The following is a 10736-nucleotide window of genomic DNA, read 5'->3' as shown; positions in this document are numbered from 1 at the left end:
CTCTCGCAGGCAACGCTTGCACATGTCCTCGCCCGCGAGTTTGTATAATTGATGGCATTCAGTAATTGGGCGTTGCCGGCCCAGTTTCCTCTGCATATCCTCCTCCAAGTGTCGGGTTGTACACCATGGAAGAGACGGATCTACCAACTTCCCAAGGGAGGTCCTTAAATGCAAAGCTTTTTAAATAGGGCTCTACATCGATAACATGAATATATATTCACTGTGTGTTCTCCATTAAATATCAATCGAGTACAGTCCTAATGTTGTGGGTCACAAGGAGGGTGGGGGGGGTAATTGCCCCATCACCCTCCCCACTCCCCCGGATCCACGACCGCACTGTCGCTATCCCCAATGCGCAGTGGAATGCGTTGATTCGCGTGCCAAATAACAAGCACGGCATCTCAATACTCAATTTGACATTTTAAAAACGCCCGACCACAAGTGTATTTTGTTTTAACCATCTGAGACCTCGAGAGACCAGGGTCGTCTCGTTTGCAGTAGTGGCTTGGTGATACCGCACAGCGGGGGGGTACTCCACGTTCACAATCCCCACCACCACGAGGCTGCCGTATGACCCACCGCCCGCCGTGCCACTTGGGGCGAACATCGCAGCTCTGTGGCCCCCACGCGCTCCGCGTGCCACGTGCCGCGTGCGTCACGATCCTCCTCGACACAATCGCACGGTGGCTCGAGTCGACTGCAGTACACGTGGGTACATATACTCTGCATACAAGAAAGAGGACGGGGTATTGTCCTGAATGAGCAGGCAAGAGACAATGAAGACAATGTGTCTCGTTTGCAAGGAATATACTCGCAAGTGCACAGGGTGAAAGTGATACGTTATACGAATTTTTAATCGAGCGTAAGCAATTTGTACAAATGACAATTTTGCTGCAAAATTTTCACAACCATAAAATTTGCGGATAAAATGTGCAGTTGCAACGCTTTAATTTTGCAATAATTCGCGGTTGAAATGTTCCACGTCGTGTTTGCATCTGGAGAAATGGCAGTTGCCTGAGATGTCTTCATCAACCAGAAGGGATCCCACTCAGACCACATCTCTTATACAACACTCGCCTCTTCCAACACGCCCAGTCGGTGTGGAAGAGTAGGCCAAATGCCTTCAAACATTCCCTCTAGAGTAGGCCCTTCAGCCAGCAGTGGCGTGAGCAAGCAATTGCAGGGCTGCACCTTGCAAGAGTTGTATGCACCCATTCATTATTTACCCTTGGGCGATGTTTTATTTACGTGCTTGTGTCACAAATGGAGTTGGATTGCTTGGAAGGCCGTGTCCCAAGTTCGATTGTGCAGCCACCCTGCTGAGATGCAACCACCTACTTACCGGAGGTCACGTTTTGCATGAAAAGAACATCAACTTACGTTTGGGGTTTCACTTAAATTGGAAAGCGTCCAACTGAGAATTTAAATATAATTGCAACAAATTTCAGCTTTGAGATGTTAAAATAATAAATTAACTGTCACGTCGTGAACGTATCTCCATAGCAAGGCACGTGGGAAGATTCTACCCATCGTGGAGATAAGAGCTCACTTCAAGCGATCTCAGAAACAGTTCTATAACATCTCGTTCTGTTCGCTGTTGCAATCAAATTGGTAAAAGGCAAAGTATTAATGTAATTGTAGAGATAGCTACCAGTCTGTTGTTCTAGCAACACGCCAGCAATGCCACGTGCTTTATGCAAAGTCCAACAAGAGGGCATCTGGCGGGGCTCGTGGCGCGCCTCAGTGGCTCCCTCGGGCGGCTTCCTCCGGGAGCCTCTCGCCTGCTGCAGGAACCTGTCGCCCGCTGCGGGAGCCTCTCGCCTGCTGCAGGAACCTCTCGCCTGTTGCGGGAACCTCTCGCCTGTTGCGGGAACCTCTCGCCCGCTGCAGGAACCTCTCGCCTGTTGCGGGAACCTCTCGCCTGCTGCGGGAGGCTCCCGCCCGCTGCTTGAGGATCGCGCGGGGACGAGGCCCGGCAACCCACGCAGGTGCAGCGCCTGGGGCAGGTGCTGGGGCAGGGCCTGGGGCAGGGCCTGGGGCAGGTGCTGGGGCAGGTGCTGGGGCAGGTGCTGGGGCAGGGCCTGGGGCAGGTGCTGGGGCAGGGCCTGGGGCAGGTGCTGGGGCAGGGCCTGGGGCAGGTGCTGGGGCAGGGCCTGGGGCAGGGCCTGGGGCAGGGCCTGGGGCAGGTGCTGGGGCAGGTGCTGGGGCAGGTGCTGGGGCAGGTGCTGGGGCAGGGCCTGGGGCAGGGCCTGGGGCAGGTGCTGGGGCAGGTGCTGGGAATCGCGAATTGCGCCCACAGAATCCATAAAACATCTTCTCATATATGTGCAAGTTGCAAATACTGCTTTGCAAGCTCTGTGCAAAATAGAACATAGCTCATCCTATAATCGTTTACAACACTTTGCTAACCGCAATGTCTCTGTGAAAAATAGACATTAAGATTTTTTGTGTGAATTTTGTCAAAGGTTAATGCCATTAAGTACACACTTAATTTCAGCAGAAACTGTAACTTTAGATTGTAACCACATGTATTTTTAGGTGAAAACCAGAGAGCAATGCTTTGTTTATGAACTGTTCGCATGAAAACTGCACAATGTGTGCTGCAGGCCGCCTCGCACTGTGTCCCGTGTGCATTGTTCGATGTGAGCGCAGCTCCGCGGCATTTCTTGGCAGTGATGTCATGCTGGCAGTGATGTAGTGCTGGCCAGTTGAAGTGGTCGGGTGCAGTGTGTGTGGCATGTGAAGTGCATGGGAACAGTCGCAACTATTCATGGTGGCTCTTAAAAGCAGCGTGAACGTGAATGTGTGTGTGTGTTGATGTGTGTGTATGTTGATGTGTGTGTGTTGATGTGTGTATGTTGAACTTCTTTCGCGCCGTACGTAGCCAACGATGCTCATCGGAGGTGCGGGGGAAGGACAACAAACTAAACACAAAAATAAGAACTCGGAGTGAAAATAAAACACTATTTCAATTGTTTGTCTTTTTCCCCAATGTTTGTTGTTGTGCTGTTGATAGGGCCAAGTATCCAATCGGAACTCTTGCTTAACAAGCGCATCGACCCATTTCGGAAATGGCCCGTGGAAGCAGATAACACAGAACCTCGTCTGAAACCCCTTCAAGTGAAACTGTTTATTCACACACTATGGATAACTGCACCCGGATATATGTTCGTTGCATCGTAAAATAAATTTTCCTTTAATTCTTAGAACTTTAATTCTAGCCGAACAAAGTGAAAAATAATTAAATATAATCTTGTGCAGTCATTGGTGACTCGTGTGAGCCCACCAGGTGTCTATCCTGAAGGAGCCTGGTTCATAATCACGGGCAGCTAGCTGCTGAAACCCAGATTTAAACTCCTAATCTGATTTGCAATGTCAGCTTAGCGCTCTGCCGCTGAGCCATGCGCCCACCTCAATACAAATGTCACGTTTTAGGCGGACAGGGGCCGCCACGGAGAGCGAGATGGTGGGTCAGAGGGCGCGGGAGCGGAGTGAGAGGGCGAGAGTTGAGCATCTCCCGCACCCATTCCTCCTCCCCCTCCCTCACCAGCGGCCCTCTCACGCCCCTGAATCACTGCAGTGGTTGAGATCTTGGTTCGGGGTTGGCCTGGCCCGCAATCCCTCCAGGGTCTACAACGCGAATACAAAAGTGAAATTCCTTCTCTGTGTGGATGTAGAAATGGTCGCCCAATGGAGACGGAACGGCCCTGGCCATGAGAATGTGGAATGACGATCCATGCCTCTCTCCGGTTTGAACACTGGAACCAGAGCCCACCCCTTACGCGCACTCTCCACACGATGGCAGTACACTCATGCGTGGCATTGCTTCAAAGTGCTTCGCGCGTGGGTCTTGCAAATTTCATTTCTCATGGATCGTCATCATCATTCTCAGCCACGGTCAGTCTACTGCTGGCTGAATGTTGACCCAACAAGCCATCGCCAGCTCACGTGCTCCTGTGAGGTAAGAACCCACCTCCAGCACCTGCGCGGGAGCTGATTTAATCGCAGTTGCATCTCTTCTTGCTCTCGACAAATCGCAGATATCATCACGATCAATGATGCTGGAGATGCCACTGCACCTCAAAATCACTTCATTTCGTTCTGCCAGATCCTGCAACCGCTGCAGAGTGGACACTCAACCTGCGGTGTCTGCGCTGACGGGAGTAGCCCGAATCTGCATACAGCTACAACCTATAGTAGAGAAGTTCATGTTTTAGTTTAGTTAAAGTCTAGCACTGACCCGTACACCAACACCACTTATACCCATTTGTTATCCCTAAAGTTAATCTCTGTCCAATATTGCTCAATTGCTTTTGTCGGCCATTCAACACTCGCTGTGCCAGTCTTGCTGCGCCTCATAAGCACAGGTACCTGTGTACCTGTGTACCTAAACACAGGTACACAGGTACCTGTGTACCTGTGTACCTAAACACAGGTACACAGGTACCTGTGTACCTGTGTAGCTGTGTACCTGTGTACCTACACAGGTACACAGGTACCTGTGTACCTAAACACAGGTACCTGTGTACCTGTGTACCAGTGTACCTAAACACAGGTACACAGGTACCTGCACATGTACCTACACAGATGCCTGTGCAGGTACCTGCGACGGGGCCTCGACGCTCTCGCTTCCTCGTGGCACCGGCATGGAAATTAGGACTGGAGCGAGTCCCCCAGGAATTAGAGAAATTGTCATCAGCATCACGGTGGCGTATTTTTTTAAACCAAGCCTCCCATATAGGTTGGAGTTGCTACCTGTCCAGGAATTGGCATCTGGGATTCGGGTGCCAGGAATTTGCTTGTGCCGAGATCTGGGAATGTGTTAAACTTTATTTCGGTAAACTGCACAGTTCGGATCGCCCGAGAGCCATCGACTGACTGAGGCATATGTCCTGGTTTGGTCTGCAATGGAAATGTGGCGACCCTCCACGTCTCGTGATTCAGGGTCACAATGGGATTCAGGACTATCATATTGTTGTACTTTGTGGGCAGTGTCGCGCCTCTCGCGGCTGCAGGGGTCACGTGAAGGAGTGGGGGGGGGGGCGACGTCCGCCCCCTCCACTCCCTCCTCCACCGCGACGTTCGCCCCCCGCCGACCGGGTGACCCCCCCCCCCCGCGTTGGCGCCCCCTGAGGGACGCAGCCCAATGTCTGGCTCAGCCTCGTTGCCCATTGTCTGGAAGGGCGCTGCGCTTTTCATATTCCGCCCTCTGTCCCCCCCCCCCCCCCCCCCCCCCCAGTGTCGTGAGTAACTCATTGCGGTTGGCCCAGGGAACCTTGTCTTTCTGCGCCCATACAATTTCAAACCAATTTCAGGGCATCGCAATGTAACCTGCCCTGAAAGGGTCGGCCGATCTCCTGGCACCGTGGGACCTTCCCTCTCGGGGCCCTTCGGATTAGACCCCGATGTGCCAGGCAACCCCCGCCAGGACACCACGTGGGTGCTGAGCGCGTGTGCTCGGGGTGGGGGTAGTGGACAATCGCGGTCGTGGCACCACAACTGCATACATGAATCCACAAATATAGATTCTCACCCGCTGTAAGATTTGCGTATCATGAGCTTAAATAATCAATCATATAATCGGTTAATTGGTCAATTTTACCCCCTAATGAGCATGCAGGTGCTTTAGTAACCACTGTGATCATTGAAATGTCGCGTTGTCTTCAGTAGGCTGGAAACAAATGAGTCAGATGTCACACAATATACAAAATCAATAAATTCACCGGCGCTCACATTCCAGAGGCAAGTACAGTATGTAGGCACACAACACAGGTGAGCGAGGGGCGCTGTGGTCGCCAGGTGTTTGTCAACCGAGGCAGGCGGAGTGAGCGTGGGCATGGCGAGTCACTCACCCCGCCTGTATCCCAGGTCTGTGGAGGCCGGCCCAGTGCGGCTCAGCTCCACACACGCCACAAACACGCACTCACAGGCTCTGAAACAACTCAAGATCGACGCGGAGTTGATGCCCCGTGTTCCGCCTCGTTTCGTGAGAATGGCGGCCGTGTGTGTGAATTCTGCCTGGAGCTGGAATCGCATCCCTGGATTGCAGGTGCAGCGTGCGACCCGTGGCACTGCCGCCACAGCAGCAGCAGCAACTCCCTCCCTCTCCCCGCTGAACGAGCGCGCGTCCTTGAGACGTGACCGATCGTCCACCCAGCCGGACAAACTTTGTTGTTCGCGATATGGGATTAACGGTAAACATGCTGTGGTTGTTGCTAGACATCTCTACCAAAAGTGATTTTGACAAACCTCGTCTCGTCCCGAGCTCTATCTGCCGTACCTCGTGTCGCTCTTCAACCACTTGGGTCGGAGGTTTGGTTTTCTCAACGCACTCGCAGTGCAAGGCACTCAATACAAGATTAATACCATGCATTTTTAATTCATATTAAAACCTGTAATAGTGCGGACCGTGTAGCGTGGTGAATAATTCACAGTCGCCAGCATCGTCACGTTTACAATCGGCGTGTGTAATGTTTACCGTGTCAATGGCACTCCACTGTATTTCATACAAATCGTTGCCGGGCCAACGACCCCTGGCACGGACACTTGGGCACTGATGGCTGGAACACGGCACACTGCGCGGCCACTATTGAGTGACTACAGCTCGCGACTGCTCGAGTGTTTCAATGGAGGTGCACGCAGTAGGGCCGTGTCCATTACAATCACTCGTGGTGGTGGTGACTGAGTTGATGAGACAGGTCCCTGGAGATGCCTCGCCGTGAGTTCGTCACTCACCTGGAACAGCCGAGGAAGCGGCCAACTCTGCACTCTCAGGGGCTCAGAGATGGCCAAACACGGTATGAGAATACAGCACAATCGTCACACCGACTCACCAGCATACTCGTCACGTCACGGGCAAACTCACCATCAACTCACCAGCAAACTCACCAGCAAACTCACCAACGTATCATCAAGCTCAACAACTCGTCGGCAAACTCACCAAATTATCAAACTCACCACAAACTCACCAGTGAATGAATCACCTCACCAACCAACTTGTCACAACAATCAGTACAGTGCTGCAACGCACGCAATGCCCGCTCACAAACTATTGCACGAACTCTGCACTGCAGGCAATGGTTTGATCCCTGTTGTTGACCTGCGTGGCTCCAGGGGAAATGAGAAACACATTACATCACTGTTGAATGTTGTGGATTGTCGTGTACAGTACTAATAATACAACTAGTGCCTTTTCCCAACATGTAGTCGCTAGCATCATAAGCACATTGCATGCGCGTTTTCAAACGTCAATACATTTAATTCGTACATTAATTCACAAATAATCTCCCTGTTACGATGATTACCACCATTATGATTACCATAGCACACATGGTAAAGACGTAATTATAAAATGTGTCCAAGCGAAATTATGGGAGAGTCCTTGGTTGGCAAGAGCCGGGAAGTGTTCGTTCACGTATCGAGTGGCGGGTCCGCGCGGCCCATTGGCCACGCCGCAAAGTGCAGCACAATGAGTGGGCCACATGCCCACCGCGGTGGCCTCACGCAGCCAGGCGAGATGAGACCTCCTCCTCCTCCTCGTGGTTACCTTTGTGTTTGTGCATCGCCAAGCACAGAGGCCTGCATGGCAACTGCATTTTTACGGCATTTATTAATCCAGTTCGCAAGTAAAGTTCCGTATGAGGTTATTGCGAATGCTGTTTCTAATCTGTATCTATGCCTTGTGTTTGGGAGTGGGGTGTTTCCTGTTGCTGAAGATGAGAGCCATGCTTGTGCACATCTATGGGGCCCATGTGCACAGTGGAAAATTTTCACCAATTACTCCAAGATACGGAAAAGGTTTTATGTTAGGGTTAAGCTGCTGGGATAGTCAAAATCGTGTCCCGTTCAAATGAGCATTTAGGCATCTCCTTTTTTACAGCCCTGAATTGGTGGTGGGAATCCTACGTTCCTCTTACGGCAGCGAGTCTATCAATTGGTACTCATCACTGGTGACCTCCTCGATGCATGGGCTTCTCCAGGATCTCTTGGTGTCCTCACCCAATGCCAACCACTCATGCAGTGTCCATGCATCCCAGTGCTGCACCCTGCTGAAGGAGCGTCTTGAGACTCCGCGAGGCTCCACTGTGTAAACAATGAGTAGTAGTCGTATTGCTATCCTGGTTGTTGCATGCACACCTATTGCCTAAGCCCCCCTCACGCACGAGACACTCATAAATCCCCTCGCTCATCCTTGCGCCCAAAAGATGAAACCCCACATCCTCGCCAGCACCAGTCCCTCTTCAGCCAGGACAGATGGAGCGAATGTCTAAGCTCAACTCGATGTTAATTGACGCAGACACATATTCTTTGGGTCGTTCGGTAAAGTCATGTAGATAGGTTCAAAGATGAATAATAAGAAACTACGACGTTTAGATCGCAACACAGAGTCTTCCTGATGACGAACGCTTGCGTTGCGGCCGAAACGTCGCAGTTTTTTGTTATTTTCCTTTGAACCTATCTACGTGACTTTACTGAAAGACCCAAAGAATATGAATTCCTGGAATGACAAACGTTTTAAGTCAAGATTTGACGCAGAAACGTGAGGAGAAACAAAGTGATGGATTCAAGAAGGGAAGGGGGGGGGGTAGAGCCCCCCCCCTCTCTTAAGACCTCGAACATTAGTATGTTTTTATATTTATGAGCCAAGAATGTCTGTGTGTCCCGCACGTGACGTCACTCCACATGCCGCACCCCCCGTCATTAATGTTCACGAGCGGGTGGGTTGTTACACTCACGCAGAAAAAGGTCGAGCGGAAATAAATTAATAAATCGCAAATTCGCTTCAAGTTTGACGTTTCTTTATTGAAAGTGAATCTAATAAATAATTATACGCGGAAACAAAGTGGATTTGGTGTCTTTATTTATTTTTTCAGCACTTGAGACAAAAGGTAAATCTAATGTATGCTTCTACATTATGGTAAAATAGACATTTATCGGTGATATTCCAGATATTGTATCGATTTACAATTAATTTCAAACCCAGTGACCGAAAGCAGAAGAGAATAAAGTATCAAAGCAGTGAATTTGAACACATTGAAGGTCAGTTATATACAGTGCTACAGTGAACTGCAGTGAAGTGTTTGATGACGTACTTTCGTGCCAGATCCACTGCCATTAAATTGACACAAGATACAATTATACTCTGCTCAATGTTTTCGTTAATATGACAGCTTCCGTCCTAGGACAAACAAAGAAGGTAGTGTTTGGATATTTACTAGAGACAATGTATTGATTGTTTTGTTGTATTAAAGCAGGGCCCTATTTACATAGCTTCACATCTCGGACCCACGCCCTTACTAAGTAAGTTTCTGGATCTGCTTCTGGAGAAAGGCCTCACTAAGTTGGACCACTGACCATACCTTGGCTGCTATTGCAGTGGTCCATCAGTGTAACTCCTAGCGTTTAGTCAGTCAAGCTGCACCAGGCTGGCTGGTGACAGCCAGCAAGTCGGAACTTGCATGGCCATGGTTTCAAAGCCAAACACACAGGCGCTATTAGCCTCCATGTGTGTTTGGTGTTTATATGTTCAACATTTTATGATTCATAACCTTTGAGCCATGCATATACAGTAGAGGTGGATCGCAACGCATCGATTCGTCTATTAATAATGATCCTTAAGCTAAACGATGCGTCCGTCGCATCTCGTGTCTTGAGATTGGGAATTCTCCTCCTCCCATCACTCACACAGTGGGCACACGCGAGCGTCTACAGGACAGACAGGGCAGCAAAAGAGAGGAGGCTGTGGAGCAAGATGTCTCATGTGTGCAGGCGGTGCAATTGCATCGTGGCCAGAGGGACTGCAGGGGCCACAGGAGAGAAGACATCGGACAGGGGGGTCCATCTCATGCGTGCACCGGGACCCATGCCAACCGCGCTGCGCCACCGATGCCGCTTCCCATCACACGTGGCGGTGGCGCCGCTTCCCATCACACGTGGTGGCGCTTCCCATCACACGTGGTGGCGGTGGTGGCGGTGGCGCTGACTTGGATGGCTCCACGTGCACCGTGCGGCCATTCGAGGCTGCTCCATTCACCACGGCGTTACAACGAATTCTCGAATGAAATCACAACCTTCAGATTCCACGTGAAATCGTTCAGCCGGATCTATTTAGATTGTCATCTGTTCCGCTTTAGACTAATCCCATAGATATTTCTCGGTCAGCCCATACAATTTGTGCAGTATCCAGTCGTAAAATTCAACACAATGCCGGTACCAGGTGTGGGCACAAATCAGTTCCTGTCACATGAATATCGATGCCAATGTCCGGACTCGCTGGGTCAAGCCCGGGTACATGGCGGCGCTGGGATGAATCGACATTCATCGTGGACCCTCATACTCGCGGTGTTCCGGAATAGTCCTGGCCCGCGGGCTCCGCTCTTGGCAGGCCCCGATTTGTCTCCAAGGCCACAACATTCATTCGAGATCCACACTGTGCCGCGTGTGGGGGGACACACAGAGCCATTTGGCTAAGCACTGTTATTTACATTTTCTCCGAATAGTTATACCAGGCCGACAAGTGTAACTGACTCGTTGACACTCTTGGTCAAGTTTATTTTGTTTAATTTCAAGTTGTTGTATTTGTTTTGGAGGGGGTGAGCACTCAGGAGGCCAGGATGAGCCTCATTTGCGAGAGTGAGCTGTCGCGAGTAGCGCGAGGAGGAGCTGGTGAGATGATGATGAGGAATGTTGTTTCAGTGTTGTCACGTGACAGAAGGGTTGTGATACATTTTGCGGGA

At 50.7% G+C, this 10736-nt stretch overlaps 1 protein-coding gene across 1 annotated transcript in view; it reads left to right on the top strand.

Annotated features, from left to right (window-relative positions):
- Positions 1–6556: 6556 nt before the first annotated feature.
- Positions 6557–10736, top strand: part of LOC133351919 (mitotic interactor and substrate of PLK1-like) — a 33121-nt gene continuing 28941 nt past the window's right edge. Inside the window, exon 1 of the mRNA XM_061567523.1 lies at positions 6557–6797. The gene's annotated coding sequence lies outside the window, so the exon portion shown is untranslated. The remainder of the gene's footprint in view (positions 6798–10736) is intronic.

This window comes from Lethenteron reissneri, chromosome 39 (assembly GCF_015708825.2).
Source record: "Lethenteron reissneri isolate LAM-NWPU_2019-01 chromosome 39, ASM1570882v1, whole genome shotgun sequence".
NCBI classification, from domain to species: Eukaryota; Metazoa; Chordata; class Hyperoartia; order Petromyzontiformes; family Petromyzontidae; genus Lethenteron; species Lethenteron reissneri.
Note: the sequence above shows the minus strand (reverse complement) of the source record. Positions and strands in the feature narration are given on the sequence as shown.